Here is a 21,393-nt window from a genome sequence, read left to right on the forward strand (position 1 = left end):
GTGGCAGCTCGTGGCTGTAGAGATAAAGTCGGCAAGGTTTTTTTTTGGTCTCCTCAGATAGGTATACCGTCTAATAAAAAGACTTCAATCATCATAGGAGATTTTTTGTTTTTTATTGTTTTTTTTGTTCTTTTTTGTTTTTTTTTGTTTTTCCTATAAATTTAGAACCTAAAAATGTTTATAAATTAACTCTAGTCTACGTTGTTTGGAAGTAGCAGAATGGGTTATAACGTCATCGTAAAATTTATTAGAGTTTTGAAAAAATTTTAAAAGTTTTTTTTCTATTGACATTTGAGACAAGCTTGACATTCTCTCTTGTTTCACGGTGTTTCGAAAATACGTTTTGATTTTTTGGGACAAGAGAAATCTTGTTCATTTGAGGCAGAAGTTGGTGATAATGAGAGAATTAATGACAATAATTTATTAATTTCGGTAACAGTTTGTTGTAATGAATTGCAGTATATAAAATTATACATATCTTGTAACTTATCACACCTTCCGAAAATATTTGGATCATCATATAAAACTTTTAATTCATTTTCTAATTTTATTTAATTAAAGAATTGAATATAAAGAAAGAAAAATAAATATCTTGGAAATTCTTTGGCGTAACTTTTAAATTTTGAATCGAAAATTCGAAAAACGAGTAGGTATCTATTTGCATAATAATAGTATCCAAAATTTCAAAATATACTCGTTTTTCGAGATCTGTTTCTGTGTCATGCTTTTTCTGGGGGGTTCGGAAATATCGAGTGAGTCTAAAACGTCACTGCGTATATACTGGAAATTACTATCAATACGAAAATCTCTGAGATTTTGTACCAGTTTTGTTATTCAATTTTTGGAATGAATAATGTCAGTTAACTGATTTTGAACAACATTGAATATCAAATCAGCTTAAAAATATTTAAAAGTATGTTAATAGAGTAATCATTTAATACAGTTTTTAAACCGATTGCTTCACGGATCGAGATATCAGCACTTTTAAAATCGTCGCATTCAATAATAAAATCAAAAACTTCCAAAAGCTGTTCACAAAAATCTGCAATAGTGAAAACTAACCGAGATTTAAAATTCCATCGCGTCTGTTTTTCGAAACAAACTGCTCTAAAACATTAGTCCCTTTAGGCGAACATGAAAAAAATGAAGCAAATCCGCTTAAACTGGCAAAAAAAAGACGACATTCTTTAATTTTTTTACATGTATCCTACAAAACTAAATTCATTTTATGCGCATGACAATGAGTAAATAAAGCTTGTGGTGCAATAGTTTTAACTTTCACCTGGAGACCATTTAATCAACCAGACATCACGGCAGCGCCGTCATAAGTTTGCCCTACCAATTTATTTTTGATATAAAAAAAATTACTGTCCTTTAAAACACCAAAAATATATTCTGTCTTATGGCTTTCACTCACGTCTGTAAAACCTAAAAACCTCTCATAAATATTACCACGTAACGCGTATCGAACAACACTCGATAATTGACATGATATTGTGGTAGTTTCATCTACTTCTAGTGAAAAGCAAATGGTTTCCAGAATCTGAGATTCAATAACGTTACTCAAAACGTACCTAATTGATTATATTAATTAATTTTGGATTGTTTTAGATACACCGCTAAATGTCTTCGAATCAGAAAGTAAATTAAAAAATTCCAAATCGTATTTCTTAAACGTTTTTATTAGTTCTCTATAATTACCTTGATTTAACGAATGCTCCGATTCATCGTGTCCCCTAAATGATAATTCCTGACAACTTAAAAAAAATTACAATATCAATTAAACGACGTAAAACTGCGTGATTATTTTTTACAATTTCGTTATGTTTAATAGCATTTTCAGGTGGTTTATCTTGGAGGTAATTTGGTTTTTTTTTTGTAAAGGGATGATATTTGATTGATGCAATCGTGAATGTACTCGAAGCATTGCTCAATAGGGTGTTAAACATCGCTGGGCGGGCCTGCTGTTGTTCGATGTTAGGAATGCATTCAATACGCCGCAGTGGAACGAGGTAATGATGGCAATGGAGGAGAGAGAATGCTCTGGTTACCTAATGAATGTGGTGGCGGAGTATTTGTCCGAGAGAAGGATTATGGTGGAAAAGGGCACGATCGGGGACGTGACGGTCGGGGTCTTCCAGAAATCTGTCTTGGGCCTGACACCATGGAACCTGGCATATAACGGGGTAATGAACTGTGAATACGAAGAGGGTACAACCCCCTTCGCATTCGTGGATGACCTCGCTGTACTGGTAGTGGCCCGGGATGAGCCAGATCTCAAAGACCGAATTCGGAACGCGTCGTAAAGAAATGGATGACACAGCACGGACTGAAACTTGCGGCAGAGAAAACTAAAGCCATCATTCTGAAGGGGAAAAGGAAAAAGGAAAGTGTTGAATTACAATGTGCGGGAGCATATCTAACACCCAAGAAACACGTAAAGTACCTAGGAGTGACATTGCACCAGAATGAAAAATGGGGGGAGCACGTGCGGAAGTTGGCAAAAAAGGCTGCGAATAATGCGGCTGGGTTGGGAAGAGTGATGCCCAACATTGAGGGACCCAAATCCGACAGGAGGAGGGTCTTACACGGTGTTGTAGATAACAACGTTCGAGATAACGGCCTATAGGAGGCTCATGACACAAGTGGATAGAACAAGTCTGTTGCGAGTGGCATGCGGTGGAAAGAAAAGCGAGCTCTATGAGAGAAGAGGCCCAAACCTTACTATGGCCGAGAGAAGACAGGAAAGGGAAAGGTCAATTAAAAGATGGCAAGAAGAATGGAACGACACGGAGGATGTTGCACAGTGCGCGAAAATGCTGATCCCGAACATAAGAAATTGGGTGGACTGTGACCACAGGCGACTAGATTATTTCCTGACGCAGGTGCTTACAGGACACGAGTGTTTTACCTATACAGGACTCAGATGAATGCCTATACTGTGGAACTCGGACACTGTGACACATACGATGTTAGAGTGCAACAGATGGATAGTAGAAAGAAATAACATGGAAAGACAGACAGACGTGAAATGTGTTACAGTGAGAGAAATGATTGGGAGAATGACTGAAAATAAAGCAGGTTGGACTAGTGTACACAACTATATCCATGCAGTGATCAAGAAAAAAGAAGAGGAAGAAAGACAGCTGGACCAATGGCAAAGGTAAGAGGGAAAGATGCTGAAAGTTAAATATAGAAAAGTGGGTTAAATTGTATGAGTTAGACTGTGTGAGTCAGACTGTGGGGAAGGAGGAAATGCCCGTCTGGGAGTGGAGTGATGCCATACTAGGAGGGATGAGGGTCTTCCACGCGCTACCTCGAACGACACGGGGAGCCTCCTTGCTGTCAGTCTGTGGATTAATGAAGGTAGTGCTTCATAAGTGATGCAAACCTTTCAGCGGCCATTGCGCTTCCGGATCGCATATCGGATACCGGATTCCATCGCATTACGGATGTCAGAGGAGGGTCTGGTTTAGCAGGTAGGCATTCGGCGTAAAATCGGTGACGAGAGGGCATTTTAAAGTACCTCGGGAAATATTGCCCGGGAGTACGAAGAACGAATCCTGCACTAAGGTCAGTCAGGCGGCGTCCTGGACTGAGATGTCTTTTGTAGAATCCAGGCCCCCCCTCTAAAAAGACGAAAAAAAAAGATGATGTCTACGTTACTAAAGATTGGAATATGATTATGGAAATCGCTATCTGTCTTGTGTGGTTTTTAGTATTACATTTAATTAATGCTTTTGCCACATACTAAATTTTAAGCTAATAATTTTTTCTTCGGAGATCCCTTTACCGTATAATATTTCTTTTCATTAAAAGAAAAAGAGAGTTGAAGTTTACCTCTTGGTAAATATGTCCAAATAACCTATTTTGCACATTTTAATAATGTTCAGAAGTTCTATATCGGTTAAACTCCAATAGGTAAATAATATGGAATAACTGAAAGTTCTATCGAGATATCATATCGAACATTTTATAATAAGATCACATTCTTATTTTAATCTTATGTTCAAGATCGGTTGCTATCCAGCAGCCCAGGGCATTGAAATTTGGGTACGAGCTCTATTTTCTTTTTGTATACATAAAAGGTTTTGCCGAAATAAGTTATTGAATTATCAAAAAAAGAAAATAAAAGTCAGCTTTGGAAAATATTTTAAATTCTTAAAACTCTGAAGTTAAGATATCACTACCTGTCTTAAATTTGCTAAATTTGAGACTGCTTGAGAAGTTATTGATTATGTACACAAATACATTTATCAAACAATAAATGGCAATGAAACTGAGTACTTCTTTATAAATAAAAATCCAAAATTAAAAATATGATAATTACATTATACTGCTAGAGGAGTCCTGAAGATGAAACGTACCTACGCGTAGGTAATTTATTTCGTGCATTTCTGAAATGATTGTAGGACAGGATTTAAAAAAAAATCTGAACAAAATAACAAATTTAAAATTAACCAACTGATTATATACAAGCCTAAAACGTATCAGTGTAATTATACGTACTTATAAACAATATTTTCATAACAAAAACAGCAAAAAGAAAAAAAGTAAAAATACATATAGGGGGCGCGCAAAATCTCTGGTTTTCTTTTGCTACAGTTAAACTATTAAGCATATAAAAATATTTATAACAAGATTGATGTATATTAAAGACGTCTTCTTCTTCTTCTTTGTGTGCCGTGCTTGTATTCAAGCGTTGGCTAACGTCATATTGACAAGCTGATGAAATGATTCTCGGTCGGCAGCTAGATGAAACAGTTCCTCGACCGTTCGACCTGTCCATTGTCTAATGTTACGCAGCCAGGACAGTTGTTTTTTTCCAACCCAACGTTTTCCTTTGATTTTGCCCTGAATGATTAACCGGAGTAAGCAATATTTAGGTCCTCTCATTATATGAACGAAGTATTGGACCTTTCTCATTTTGATGATGTTGATCAATGCTCACTCTTTGTGCACGGTCTCTAGCACGCGTTCGTTAGATATGTGTGCTGTCCACGGGATTCTGAGCATGCGACGGTAACACCATAACTCAAACGCTTCTAATTTGTTAAGATATTTTATTTTTGTTGTCCAGGTTTCACATCCATAGAACAAAGTGGACCAGACGTAGCACTTCAATACTCTTAGACGTGTGGTCAACGACAGACTTCTACTGCATAATACAGAACGCCAGTTAAAAGACGTCTACAATTTAAAAAATTATTTTTGATTATATAGGGTCAGTCGAAACAACAGAATGAACCAAAGTTATGTTTTTTCAAATGGAACACCCTGTAAATTAAAAGCATTTCAATGAAATGCTTTTAATATATAAAAAGGTTATTTCATAGTAATCCATGTCCACCATTACAGTGTCCATCTACTTTTGTAGCTTGCTTTCTTTGAGCTATTTTCTATATCTTGTAGATATGTGCCATCTCTATGTACCGATCCTAAATCCTTAAAAGTCTGGCAAATTTAAATAGTCTCCATTTTTCTCCGACGTTCATCCTTCTCAGTGCTTCTCATAGTTGTTTTCTGGGTGTTTCAACGTTTTCCTCTTTGTTTTTTTCGATGACTTCTCTCTCATGATCTATATATTGTCAAGGTATAATCTGGCTTTACGAAATCCAGATTATTCTTCACTTTAGTTATCCATGCGTTGTTTTGTTTTATCTTTTATAACTGCGGCTAAGATGTTTGCAATTGAAGGCATTACACTAATCACTCTATAGGTATTAGTCGATCTCTTATCTCTTTTTAAAATATGGACGATATGTATGATAAATTTCATTCTGTTGGAATGTCTTCTTTTCTTTCAATTTTATTGAACAATATTTGAATAATTGATACGCCCCTTTTTCTGAGTTCAGCTTCGCAATTGTTATCTTAATATCATGTGTCTTCTAACCAGATCTATTTTTCTGGAGTAATATTGTGTATGCATGAACAAAATTGAAGTATTGAAAATGTAGATTCATAGATGGATGGTGAAGATAAATATGGTGATGGCAGGAAAAACTAATGAGGAAGTACTAGGTAGAGTCAACAAAGTTAGAGAATTGCTAAAGACTGTTAAATACCGGAAAATATCTTATCTGAGACATATAGTGAGGGAAAATCGATATAAACTACTACAATTGATCCTTAAAAGGAAAATAAAAGCCCATAGAGGTGTAAAAAGAAAACAGGTTTATTGGTTAAAAAATATTCATAGATGGATTCAGAAATCAAATACAGGACAATTATTTCATGTGGCACAAGATCGAGTAGCCTTCGCAATGGTGATTGCCAACGTCAGATAATTCTGATACTGGACGTGAAGAAGAAGAACATTGTGTAATGTTTTGCCCATTTATTTGGTGTAATTATTTCTAAGATGTTGTTATATTGTTTATTTCTTCTAATATTTTTTATTTCTTTCAACCTTTCATCATATTGTCTCTGTACATTTTCTCCCAGTATTCGTTCTTCTCCAGTCGTACTATTTGTTTCACTTGCTGCCTAAGGGTAACGTATTCATTTCGTATTCTTGGAGTTTTTTCCTTCAAACAACACTTATGCTAAAGGTGACGATAATCCAATCCACCAATACCAGAGGTGACGACAAACGAAGAAATAAATATTGAGGAGGAAGAGGTAAAGGAAGCATTAAGGAAATTACAAACTATTAAACAAACCAAAAAAAAACGACGTACTACCACTCTCTCAAAGTGAAGATGATTTGCAACGTTTGTTGCATCAATTTAATATAACCGCCAGGAAATTTAACATGTAAATTTTCCCAAAAAAGACAAAATGCATGCAAGATGTTAATTGGAGCTGGAAGGTCAGATAATAGAACAAGTGATGGAGTTTAAATATCTAGGCATCACATTATCTAGCCACGAAAAGTTCGAAACTGAAGTGGAAGATCAAGTGAATATAACAAACTGCCTAAATAAAAAAAAATGGAGAAATAAAAATATCGGGAAAAAAATAAAAGGCAGAATTTGCAAAACAATCATCAGGCCAATAATGACACATGCGGCAGAAACATGATCTGACACACAAAGGACAAAAACGATGTTAGAAACAGCAGAGATGAAAACACTACGTCTATAGCCAGATGCGCGTACAAGTGCTGTGAGAGTTATTATTCTGGTTGTTTCTTATTCTGTAGTAATAGTTTACTTTAACAATCCTCAGCCGTAAACAAATGAACCTATTAACTACAGACTACATTTACTTTTAGTAATTTTCGCTACAGTGATGTATCCCGTTTGTTTTCAGACTTGTCCAAATAGATGTGCCGAATTCAAAGACTGCGTTTAATGCCAACAATATAATACAGATCCCCTTAAGAAACCGGAAGACTGTTCTGCACAGTGGATAAAATTCACTCCCATTACGGCTGACGTAATAACTGGTAAGCATAAATATAATTTTGACACTATTTTCATCTCGTCTTGATTCTTCATAAAGCTAATGAAATTAATCTGAAAGCAATATGAGAGGACAAATATAAAATAATGCTCTTTCTAAGACTATCCCTAATTGATACAGTGACTTATTTCCGAGTAGAAGTGAAAGGCATTTAAACTTTTTACTTGCATTCTTGCATTTATATAAAACAAAACAGTTTTTTTTCTCCGTGGAATATTCTATAGACGTAGATGCAAGGTGGAGAACATCGAGAACCGGGTAAGAAATAGAATGGAACGTGCATATAAGCCGAATTACATCAAATAAAGTAGTAAAGACGGCAAGAGACGGTTCAACAGGAAGACGATCAGTAGGAAGACCACGAAAACGATGGAACGACAACTTACTGGAGGCACATTTAAAACAGAAAGAGCCATGTCTACATAAAAAGAAGAAGAAAAGAGAAAACACTTAAATCGTTTATTTATGAAAGGATATAAGTCACAAGAATGAAGTTTTGAGAAAATTAACAAAAAGTGTTTATATTTGCAACAAATAAAATATTTGTGATTTTTCCTAGAAAATGAATTATTTTATTATAAGTTTGATAATAATGTTATATGTATATTGATTTTAGTTAATTAATAGATATTTAATTTGTTATTCTATTCGAATGACTTATATCTTTTCAAGAATTAATTAACAAAAAAAATGTCTAAACTATTATTTTTTGCCGTATTTGTTCAAATTAACAAAAAAGGAACGTTTATTGACAAACTTTATTACCAGTCATTAACAAATGAAATATTTTAACCTAAAAAAAAACAAACAATAAGCAGTTTTTTACAAGATACCCATACGTCAGTACTTTCCACTTCAGTGGTTGGTATTTCTTCATGAAATTCTTGATAATTTTCACAAATATACCTAGTTATCTTTTGAATATCATTGATTTTTTTAATTTTAATTGGAATTTTTTCCATAGGATAAGTTCTTTCCTTTGAAAGTTGAACATTTTCGGTGTTCTGACTTTTTAGAACAAAGAAACTGGTTAGTGTTCCATCAATAAACTTCAATGCTTCAACAAGCCCGTTTTTTGTATGATTGTAGCGGAACTCCATAAAACTGGAAACTCCGAATGACTCCTTTTGTGAACGTTGAATAGATTTAGCGGAAGTTTTAACAGCAAGGCACGTCTTTTTGTAATATTTGAACCACCAATTTTTAAAATCCCAAACGTCATTAGTTCTGACCATTTGTACAGTAAATTTCTTCCTCTTTGCAGAACTGCAGATTGCTTTACAAACTCCCACTGGTGTATACAGCCTATCCATGCGATTGAGTTTGCGTTTTACCAAGCCAAAGTCCCGATCGCATGGCAAGATAGAGTGGCCACGAATTAGAAATTTGTGAAAAATTTTTTCAAACATTCTTGTGTCAATAAGCGCAAGGCAAAATCGGATCATAACATTGTTTTTATTTTGGTCACCACAGCCGTCACTGTAGAGGAGAAGTTCTTTTACTGTGATAGGTATGTTTTGCTTCAAATAGTTGAAAATAAAAGAACAAGTTTCATTTGGACCCTTTTTCATGGTAAAGAAAAAACTGGGCACTGTTGTCTTTTAAGTTATGGATACTGAATAGAAATACTGATAGCTGACGTAAATAAAAAATATCTTGAACTGGAATCGACTCGACGGTAATGAAATGTTTTGCATATATTTGAAGCAAAGTCCAATAACGCTGTCATTTTCTTTGCACATTTTTTCTGTATTTTGAATGCTATAATAAAATTTTTAAGAGCGTCTTTTATGCATCGTAAGTTTAGCTAAGGCAGTTTTTTTTAGCCGTTTCATTCAAAGAAGAACTTGTGCATTTAATATTAAGTTCTTCACATTGACAGCATGAATCGACTTGCGGTCGACCAAATTTATAGTTAAAATGCTGTTTAAAAGTAGTATAATATGTTGAATATTTTAGATTAACTTCAACATGTTTCTCTTTGAATAAGGAATGCATAATTTTTACATTAAGCTTTGCGTCTAGGTTTTGATACTCTTTGGATGAATAATGACTTTGTTTGACAGGAAATGAAGAAATGTGCTCACGTACAATATGCATAATATTACCAGGAATAGTTTTTCTATTATTCTGTAGACCCCTCAAATCTTTAGGAGATTTTCCGAGATGAGAAAGAGCTTGTAAGCGTTGTACTGATTTAGAACTTATGCCGTGTAAAATGCATGTTTACAAACTTTGCGTCGCTCTGTGTTAACCAACACAAAATAGTCAAAGGATGAAGTTCTTTGTGATGCTTTTTCTTTACGAGGCGTCTCTTCTTAATAACTTTCGACTTAAACCTTGCAGATAAATATATTGTTCATTTTTTGTTGAAAAAGAATATAATTTTTTCATTATCTAAATTTTGTCTGCTGCGCTTATCTTCTCAAAACATTTTAACTTGCACCTTAAATAAAATAAAATTGGTCAATAAACTACAAAAGTAATAAAAACATTTGAAACTTACGTGCAAGGTTTTCCAATGGCCTTTCCTTGAACCATGTATCCTTGGTAATTTGTATATGGTTGTCCCAACAACCGATTTCTCTTAATTTTAAGAGTTTTATACTCATCTAGGTTTTTAACTCCCTTCTTTCTTTTTTTTTTGTAATCTGAGTATCACTCATATTAAATCAAATATGTAGTATTTTACACAACAATCGTTGAAATATTAAAATATTTGTCTATAAACAACAACAAAACAACCTGCTTGTCATTTATCACCAAGCAAAATCTAAACGTTAGATATAAGTATTGATAACAAATCATTGAATTGACAAAGCAATTTTATAACAAATTTCGTAATATAATGGAAATATAATGTTTTTTTTGCAAGTTAATTTAGAAGTAAACATTATTAATAATACTTTATAAGTAAATATAGAAGTAAATATACTCCTAATTTTATTTAATTAGTAAAGTCTACATACGCGCATGATCATCACTGTATTGTTTTCTTACGAGAGTACGACTCTGGATCTCCTATGATAGGTTCATAACATGTGGTCTTTTCTTGTTCTGTCTTAAAAAATGTGATATAATCTCCAAAGAAAAACAACTACCTACCGGGGTATATGTCCTTGACTTTTCCGTGTTTTAATTACATCAAATCTTTGTAAAAAATATGTGAAATTCTAAAAGGGAGAACCAACATTTCTTCCGTTTTATAGGTTCTCAGAAGACACTAGTGGAACTGTTAGTAATTTTAGATATTTGATACTATTATACAGGATGATGTTGAGTTTGCTGTTTAAGTTTTAAAAACTTAGAATGGGAAAAATAATAGTTTTTATCAAGAGTACATTACTCCACAAAATTAGCGGAACATATTTTGAGAAGCTTTAACAGTTAAAAATGATTCTACGCATACAAATTCAATCAATATTACTAGAGATAAATTTTAGTTAAGCATTTAGAGTTATCGTTAGTGATATTTAGTAATAGTCTAGGCGGGATCTGTTTTGGATTGGACATTTTCCATAGGAAGCTATTTTTTGCTGGAATCCCTTCAGGATGTGCCCAATATCGATAATCACGATATGCACCAGTCGCAAACCCTGTGCTAAATTTTTTATTTGACAAAATCTGAAAACAATTGAAAATTTCTCGTTTTTTTGCTCCTATTTTCGTTTATAATTCGGAAAATATTAATCCTAGAGAAAAAATTATAACAAGTTAAAAGTTTCGTTATTCAATTTTACACAATATTTCGTTAGCTAGAAATTGAAAATTTAGTGTTTATTGTTGAAAAAATAGCAATAATTGGAAAAAAAAGTACAAAAAAATGAAGTTAATCCTTTAAATGTTTTCGACTTTCTAAATTTGACTTACAAGCTCCATACTCCGCCTAGAAAAACCTTTTAATATGTTTAAAACGTGTGCTAAATTTTGTTAAGATCGGTCGGATAGGTTTTTGCATAATAATTTTGCAATCAAGCCTACTGGAAAAAATCGAAAATTTTCAAATTAATAGTAGGCCCTAAATAAGGCCTTCAGATAGTTGTAACTTTTTTTACACATAAAGGAAGGCTTAAACTTTCAAACGCTTTTTGTAAAATTCAAATTGGTTCACTAGGAGAGCCTAGAATTTTTTTTAAAGTTTTAAACATTTTGTATATATATATTAGGCTTATAAACAAATTGAATAACTTTACGAGCTTTAAATATATCAATTTCAAAATTTATACACTTAAAGAACATGAAAAGACGCTTCTTTAAAAAAAAAGATACATTCGGCTTACTGGTTGCCGAGATATTGAAGGTCAAAGTTGGCATACATTTGCCATGTATCCATAAGTGATAGAGGGCTCGTTTTTAAACAAATACCCTCGTATTGTCAAGTACTTTTTATATGAAAAGTTTTACGTAATGCGCTTCATGCCAAGGATTTCAAATATCATATTTTCAAATAACATTTTTAATTGCAAATTGGGAGATTTGCAATAAACAATTTTATGTTAAACAAGTAATTGCATTTTTTCTTCATGCATTTTTTTTGAGCTTGCAATTTATACACTGAAGTAAATTGTTACTTTTAGTAAATAAATATGTATTTATAAATTGTTAATAAATAATTTAAATTGTTAAAACAAAGGCGAACGAAAAAAAAAAAAAATTTCATAAATAAACTTTATTTTGACTTAATCCTCAATAATTTTTTTTTAAGTCTTTTTCTTTTTTTGGAAGGATATGTTTAAAGCTGGTAAAGTTATTCAATTTGTTTATAAGCCTAAAAAATGTTTAAAACTTTAAAAAATTTTCTAGGCTCTCCTAGTGAGTCGATTTGAATTTTACAAAAAGCGTTTGAAAGTTTGATCTTTCCTTTATATGTAAACAAATTTGCAACTATCTGAGAGCCTTATTTAGGGCCTACTATAAATTTGAAAATTTGCGATTTTTTTCCAGTAGGCTGGACTGCAAAATGATTATGCAAAACCTATCAGACCGATCTTAACAAAATTTAGCACACGTTTTAAACATATTAAAAAGTTTTTCTAGGCGGAATATGGAGCTTGTAAGTTAAGTTTAGAAAGTCGAAAACATTTAAAGGATTAACTTCATTTTTTTGTACTTTTTTTTCCAATTATTGCTATTTTTTCAACAATAAACATTAAATTTTCAATTTCTATCTAACGAAATATTGTGTAAAATTGAATAACGAAACTTTTAACTTGTTATAATTTTTTCTCTAGGATCAATATTTTCCGAATTATAAACGAAAATAGGAGCAAAAAAACGAGAAATTTTCAATTGTTTTCAGATTTTGTTAAATAAAAAATTTAGCACAGGGTTTGCGACTGGCGCATATCGTGATTACCGATATTGGGCACATCCTGAAGGGATTTCAGCAAAAAAATAGCTTCCTATGGAAAATGTCCATTATGGTCTGAATTTCTACAGATCCCGCCTAGTCTATAAGTACTTAAACCAAAGGAAAAAAGTGTTTTAGGGAGATTTTAATCTGTGAAAATTGTGTATATAAAAAAACCAAAAAATATGAGAAAAACAATAATATAATAGGTTATTATTGGTAACTTAATTAAGTACCTTCAAAATTAATTGCAACATTAAAGTCTCCTCCACATTATTCACATATTTTATTAATTTTACTGATGGTAACGTAGTTTTTGCACAAGGTGCTTATAATATAAAACCGTTATAATGCGGATTTTTTTTAATTCTTATAATTAGAGCTTAGACTTGTTGTTGCCCCATTTTAAGACTAGTAGTATTTATGACGTGACTGCCAGCTATTTAAAGTATCTTCTGATGATGTACTTCCTTTTGATCTCAGACATCTTGCTATTTGGTCTCTTACTATTTATTTGGGTGATATGCTGGTTTCATTTCGGTCTTCTCTGCCTTCTTCATCGTACAAATATTTTATTTTACAGAGATGTCTTGTTTATTTTTTCTTCTTAGATTTCTATCGTCTACTTTTGGACATAAGCCACTAGTAACTACCTCCATCGATCTCTATTCTGAGTAACATTCTTCCTATTAGTTCCGGTTTTTTTTTTAAATCATTTAACCATCTTATCTGTTGTCTTCCTCTTGGTTATCTACCTTTGTATGGTCTGAAATGTTTTATTTTGGCGTTCCAACGTTGTTCTTTTTGTTCGGCGGTGTCAAAGCTCCATGGGGATTCAGCAAATTTTGACCTTTTATACGTTTATTTGATTTAATATGCCTTAGGCTTAATTTTAAAAACACAAATAAATTAATTTTAATTAAAATTTTATCTCGGGGCTTCTTTTATCGTTAATTATAATAAGTGACTTCAAAGTATTCTTTAACCAGTTGCCTTTAAGGAAAAGTTGGACAATAGGAAAATAAATTAAACCAGATAATTTTGTAATTCTAAACTATTAAATAATTAAAACACAGAAGTTAAAACACTTCACACTTGTATTGTGGTATAAAAAACATAGTTAAAAATTAAAAAAAAAAGTGTCGTCAAAATTTAAGTACTAGCATAACGTTTTCGATCTGAACAGATCATCCTCAGTGCCTTGTGTAATTGTAGCTAACAATAATGTTATATGTGAGACCTCCTATATGGGTTAACATCATTCCAAATGTTACATTTTGATTATGTTGTGACTCTAGGTCAATGACAATGGATAAATTTTAATTACTTTAGGGACTACGTGTCTCTCTGCTCGAATTTTAACAAGTGGTACTTGTCAGTTAAAACGACACAGACCAATTGATTTAATTAAATAATGGGTAACGCTAAATGAACTAGCACATACTGGCAGTCAGATAATCCTTAGGATCTCCTGACTAAACAACACTTCCAACGAAAGATGATAAACAAAATAAACAGCTCTTGTGAGGACCGCACAACCAGACCAATCGGACCTATAGTTCGAATTTGCCATATAAACATAAAAGGCATAAGCTATGCTAAAAGCCAGTTTTTATCAAAACTATTAAAAGATGACAACATTGACTTAGTTGCTATACAGGAAACCCACTGCGAAACAGAGAAGCAACTACAAAAAAGGGGCAAAATACCCTGCTATGAACTATTAGGCGCAACTTATCACCGAACATACGGCACAGCCACATATGTCAAAGAAGATATTGAAAATGCTGTACTAATCTCTACTTCCACTGATGACTGTATTTATAATGTGGTCATAAAAATCGCTAACATTACCGTGTCCAACATTTACAAGCCACCTGCTACGTCGTGGCCAGCCCAAGCAATTGAAGTACATCCTCACCCTGCTATACACGTTGGAGATTACAATAGCCATCATGAACAGTGAAAGTACAAAAATAATGATGCGAATGGGAATGCTTTAATAAAATGGGCAGAAGACGAACGCCTGTACCTTTTGTTTGATGCCAAAGATCGATCAACCTTCAGATCCGCGGCATGGAGGCGGGAATACAACCCCGACCTATGCTTCGTCTCGACCGATAACAAAGACATACCTCTAGGGGCTTCACGAAGAGTTCTAACTGATTTCCCACACAGCCAACATCGACCAGTAATAATAGAAGTAGGGACGCAAATCCCTTTAATTAGTTCTATCCCACGTCCAAGATGAAATTTTAAAAAGGCCAACTGGACTGACTTCTCTGTGGATCTGGATAAATGCCTAGGGTGGATTACACCTAATATCAAAAACTACCACAGATTTGTTGGTGCCGTCCTTAGTGTAGCCAAAAAACACATACCAAGAGGCTATCGCAAAGAATATATCCCTGGCTGGTCGGAAAATAGCAAGGAATTATATCAGAGCTTTCTTGAAACTGGCGACCAAGAAATATCGGATGAACTACTGTACAGCCTAGACGCCGCTAGAAGCCAAAAGTGGACCGAAACAGTGGAAAGTCTAAACTTCCAGAAATCAAGCAGACAGGCATGGCCATTACTAAGAAAATTAGGGAGTGGTGTCCATACGAAACGCCGAGAGGCAGCCGTAAAGCCAGATGCCGTAGCATCACATATAGTAAAAACATCTAGGGCACCAAAGGATAAAGTACACACCATCTTCGTAAAGAGAGAACTTAAAACTTTAAAACATGTAGCCACAGAAACGGAGCATTCCCTCCCCTTTACCAGCGAAGACATATCAAAGGCTCTTAAAGACGTTAAGCCAGCAAAGGCACCAGGATTTGATAATATTTACCCTGAATTTCTAATGAATTGTGGCAAGTATACAAAAGTGTGGCTGGCTTGATTTTTCACAGACATCATGGTAACTGGAAATATTCCACAAAAACTAAAGCGCTCTAAGATAATAGCCATACTAAAGCCAGGCAAACCCACCGACAACCTAAAAAACTACAGACCAATTGCGCTTCTCTCTGCCATCTACAAACTATTAGAGACGCTTATATATGATAGAATCAGTACAGAACTGTTCCAGGCGATCCCAGTCGAACAAGCAGGTTTTCGACCAGAACGAAGCTGTGCAGACCAGGTAATGTCACTCACCACCTACATCGAAGCGGGTTTTCAAAGAAGACTTAAAACTTCAGCGTCATTTATTGATCTCTCGGCAGCTTACGATACAGTATGGAGAGAGGGCCTTATATACAAAATTCTCCGTGCAATACCCTGTAAACCAATAGCACGCCTAATAGATAGCATGCTCAACGATCGAATGTTTCAAATAGTGATGGGCACAGATATCAGCCTACCAAAGAAACTTAAGAATGGCCTATCCATCGAGCAAAAAGACAAAAGAGGGAATGTAAAGGTAGTGGGGGCAAAAATATTGTTAGACAGGAAGTGCCATCTTGAGAGGCCACATTAAACAAGGAAAGAGAAAATCTTTCCTTGTTTAAGAAATCAAATTTAGTTGGGTTATGTTATTGCTGATGTTATTGTTTGTCCCAACTGTCACATGAAAGATTATTTGTATTTTCTATTGAAGTTTTTTAACAATTGTTTCACATTTTAGACTATTATTGTTATTATTTAATTAAAACTTTATTGTGTTCTAGTGTTAAAAAAAGTATTTTAAGAGTATTATGTATTAATATTATGTAATATTAATATTATCTAATATAACAAATAAATAGAAAAATTAGAACCCCTACACCACTGTATGATTATTGTGAAGTGTCATGAAATTTAAATTTGGCGCATTCGCATTTCATTCGCCATCAGAGGCCACTTTTTTGGTCTCCTTTTCATAACGATTAGATTCCCTCTTTTGTCTTTTTGCTCGATGGGCCTATCACAGGGGTCAGTGCTCTCTCCACTACTATTTAGCTTATACCTAGCAGATATGCCGGAAACACAGTCAAGAAAGTTCGGATACGCCGATGACTGGGCCCTCGCTACACGATGCAGAATACTAGAAACGTCTGAAGAAGTTCTGACGGCAGACTTAAATATATTGGGCAAATATTTTCGCAAGTGGCGACTTCAACCAAATGCATCCAAAACAGAAGTTAGTTGTTTTCACCTGAACAATAAACTTGCTGGAAAGGAACTCAACATACGGTTTGAAAATACCACACTTACCCACAACGAAACACCGAAGTACCTGGGCGTAACACTAGACAGAACGCTATTATTTAAAGAGCATTTAACAAAAACTGTTCAAAAGTTGAGTACAAGAAATAACATTATACAGAAGCTCTGCGGTACCACCTGTGGAGCATCGGTTTCCACTCTCAGCTCTACTGCCTTAGCCCTTGTTTTCCCGACCGCTGAATATTGTGCTCCAGTCTGGCTACACAGCCCACACGTACAAAAGGTCGACAATCAGCTGCACAGCACTATGAGGATGATAGCTGGTAAAATTAAATCAACTCCCACCCAATGGCTTCCAGTATTAAGTCACATCCCACCTCCACATTTACGACGAGTCGACGCACTTACACGTGAATACAAAAAGATCATGAACAATATAAACCTGCCGATCCACCAAGATACCGAGGATGCACGAAATACCCGTCTCCGTTCTAGAAAACCACCAATGAAAACGGCAAGAATGATACATGAGGAGTTCAACATCACGAATGCATGGTCCCAAGAATGGAACGAATGGCAAAATAACATGCCCTGCATTACCCACAAGCCACCAGGTTTTGATCTTCCACGCAAAACTCCCCCACTCTAAATAGGATCCGAACCAGACATGGCAGATGTGCATACATGCTACATAAATGGGGAAAGAACCCGTCTCCTCAATGTCACTGTGGGGAGAACCAAACCATCGACCACATTATTCAAGAGTGTCCCTCAAGATCCTACAATGGTAGCCCTGAAAACTTCCTGTTTGCAACTTCAGAGTCAATTGATTATATAAATACACTTGATGTTTGTTTGTAACTATTTAAAGTTTGTCAAATACCTATATTACTAGTGTTTGTGTATTTGTTCTAAATGTGTTGTAATTGCCATACGATAAATAAATAAATAATTAAATAATTAATTAAAAAAGAATAAAAAAAAAATTATTAAAGTCAGACAATTTTACAATTAATCAAAATCATATATCATATGCACTAATCCATATAATTAAAATTACAAATTCATTGAAATTCCTATACAAATTATCAATAATTGTTTGGACTTGTATTGAAATAAATGATCTCTTCTCTGTGTTTTCTTTTTTAAATTAAATCAAGACAAAATTTTCTTTCAAGAAATATTACTTCTTTTAATTTTTTTTATATCCAAATTAAAATAATATATTTATTGTGAAATAAAATCACTAAATAAAATATAAAAAAAAAATTAAATTAATTATCATCTGGTTTTGATCGTAGTTGAAAATATTTGTTGATTATAGGGCAAACTAACATTTTATTTCCAAGAATTCTCTACTGGCCCCTTTTCTTCGTACGACTGTGATCTGCCCACCTTTTGCTCCTACTCTCAGTTGCTCTACACACGCCTGCTATCTCCTCTGCTTGTCAACGTCTCTCGCACACACTATCGCCGCAATAGTCTTTCTAAAAGCTCCTGGACCAAACTCCTATATCACAGGAACCCAATTTCTTTCTAGTCGAAAGGATTTTCACTTAATCGACTAGTACCGAATACACTGTACACCTGTTTGTTTATTACAGGAAGTACTTTCGTTCTCCACTGCTACCAATCCTTGGGTTTGTTCTACAGACATCAAACACAAACTTTTACAATTCCTGTTTGACAAGAACTCTGCTAACTTTCACTGCAGAATATCGAACAAAAACAACTTGCTTCTTCCACCGTTTAAATCACAGTAATTTTCCTTTTCCCGGGCAAAACATGACTTCCTTCACTTCAATCCCTTCTTCTTCTTTTCACCAATCAGACACACACACATCCTACATACCACGCCATTCCCCTCTACCAATTAAATTCTGTGACTTGTCAAACACAATCTCTATGCTATTATATCACATAACGTTGGTATTTCCAAATTTTACATAAATAAGATCTTTTCTTTGTTTCCAAGTTTATAGAGATATACAGCTAACACTACTCGATTTTTGTATACTTATCCCTGACCACAAAACTTTTCAATTCTTTGTCCAATTTCTTTGTAAACAAAAGACTTAAACCTTATATTCTAAAAATCTTTGGGATATTAACATTAATCGTTTATGAGAATTCTCCTATTGTTATCATATATTAACGTACAAATATATATTCTCCTATCTGCTTACTTTCTACTAAATTAGAAAAACATACTCATTCAAATATTTTGATCTTACAAATCTAATATTCCTATTTATAGGGTGAAAAGACTTTTCCGGTCGGTGAATTTAATTTTTTATTAGATATTAATAAATTTAAACCATAACAATATATACATACAGGGTAAATCATGAGAAACTGTACAAACTCCTACCTCGTAAGGAGGCCCCTACGGGGAATAACTGACCATTAAAACCTGTCTGCTCCTATTTTTTAATAATATGCAGGCTAAGTTGTGGATCATGACTGAAATTTCTATTCGTCATTACTTTTAAATGGTAAATTCGATGCGTTTTATATTTTGTTCAAACGATACACTACTACCAGCTAATGGCTTTAAAAAATTAGTTCGTTTTGTTCATAGAAAAAATTTTAGCCGATATACGGCTTTTGAAAACTCTAATAAGAATTTTATAAATTAGATAATTAGGCAACTAAAATGCTTATTGATGTTTTTCTCCACATGCCTTTTTTTTTCAGCAAAGTAAATCATCGATGTAAAATGATGTTTCTTTTCTTGCAAAAATGAATTTTTTTGAACAGGCATTTGATTTAATATTTTACAAACAAACCGGACCTGATTCAAACTGGAAAAAATCAGGTTCGGTTTTAAAAAATTAGTTCGCTATGTTCAGAGAAAACATTTCACCCTGTATACGGTTTTTGAAAACTCTAATAGAAATTTTATAAATAAAATAAATAGGCAATGACAAGTATTTATTTTTCCCCCACACCACTACTAAGTTTTTAATTAAAAAAATCAAATATGATTAGATTTTTCAAGAACGTCTTTCTGGAGATATCAGATATATCCTAAAAAGATCTGTTGAGAATACCCACATTTCTTTTAAAGTCCTGAACAATCTAGGACAATGTTTAACCAATTCAAAAGATCGCATCAACTACATGGATCGTAGTGGTGTTTACAAATTACAGTGCTCTGATTGTGATGCTACATATATATAGGTAGAACCTGTAGATCACTAACTTCCCGTTCCCTAGAACACACTAAAAAAGAGAACACTTCCACCTTCTCACAACATCTCGCACAACATAAACATACCCTCAACATACCAGAAGACGCCTCTTTGTTACATAATATACCTTAAAAAATTTTTCTAAAATTAAATCTACATGAAGACTTGGAAATAGTCAAAGAAAAGCAAAGAAGCCCCAACTGCGTTAATCGCCATGTATCTTTCAACCGTGACTTTCAACCCTTACATCGACAACTCTTCTCATAGCCCACACTTCTCAAATTTGCCTCATCTTCTTTACCTGACCTTCCTCTATAAACGTCAACACCTTAATCCTTTTCAACAATTGTTGCTTTTAAACAATCATTCTCTTTACACTATTGTCACAACCCTCCATCCAAATTTTTCCGACCCTATTGTTAACTTCATAACCTACCATATCTATCATACCTCACTATTTCATCATTTTTACACTCTTCACGTTTACTTCATATTCCTGTCCATTCTTTTTTCTTTTGCTAGTTCTCTGTCATTTCATATATCTACCATCCACTCATTAGTTCTAAACTCAGTAACCATTTAAACATAACCCAACAATTTATCAGAATTCACTATTTCCTACTTTACCAAAACCCTTAATCAACCATTGCTTCCCTCTCTTAGTCAACAACTTAGTAGAGCACACTCACAAATAAAATTTCAGGCTTTTATGTACCGAATTTAATACAACCAAAATATATTTTGTTCAGGGTGCTAGATGCTTTAAGCATGAAGGACCTCTATTATCTCTAATTTGTTGTTAAAGTCATTTATTTTTTTTAACCCCCTCTCCTTTATTCTTTAGTCATTTCCTTTACTTTTGTTCTCAGCCTTTTCAATTTTAAATTAATTCCATATGTTATAACTTTAATTCCTTCAGCCGGAAGATTTTTAATCCCTTTCCTCAATTTATTGAACTCACTTATATTAACCTTTTTTACCATACGAGCAGTATTAAACAATTTCATTTAAATACGAAGTCTTACATTAGCTACAAATATATACTATTCAATTTTACCTTGTCCTAAATGTGAGCAACATAAAAGGACAATTCCATATATTTAAGCTAATTTGTCACAAATTACACTTTTTAGACCACACTCCATACGACAAAGAGTAATATAAGCTGCCTAATGCATACGTCATTCTCTTAAACATGACCTTTAACAACATCAGTAATTTTACTTTTTTTATATCCAATATTAAATAATTAAAAATTTTTTAAATCCCAACACCTGGATTGCTGTGATCATTTTAACATCATCA

Source organism: Diabrotica undecimpunctata, chromosome 1 (assembly GCF_040954645.1).
Source record: "Diabrotica undecimpunctata isolate CICGRU chromosome 1, icDiaUnde3, whole genome shotgun sequence".
NCBI classification, from domain to species: Eukaryota; Metazoa; Arthropoda; class Insecta; order Coleoptera; family Chrysomelidae; genus Diabrotica; species Diabrotica undecimpunctata.